Below are 228 nucleotides of genomic sequence, written 5' to 3'. Positions count from 1 at the left end.
ATATAGCCTACTTATGCAAACAACATTGAATCTGGACTTGAAATTATTCTGATTATAATCAGACCTAGCCTACAATGCAAATAAGCAGACAGCGCTGCTTTCCTCACACACACACACACACACACACACACACACACACACACACACACACACACACACACACACCTTGTGTTTTGAAGACTGATAAATCCGAAATGGATGAACAATCTTTGCAGCCCAGTTTCGGAT

Source organism: Notothenia coriiceps, unplaced genomic scaffold, assembly GCF_000735185.1.
Source record: "Notothenia coriiceps isolate Sejong01 unplaced genomic scaffold, NC01 NC01_scaffold00005786, whole genome shotgun sequence".
Classification (NCBI taxonomy): Eukaryota; Metazoa; Chordata; class Actinopteri; order Perciformes; family Nototheniidae; genus Notothenia; species Notothenia coriiceps.
Note: the sequence above shows the minus strand (reverse complement) of the source record.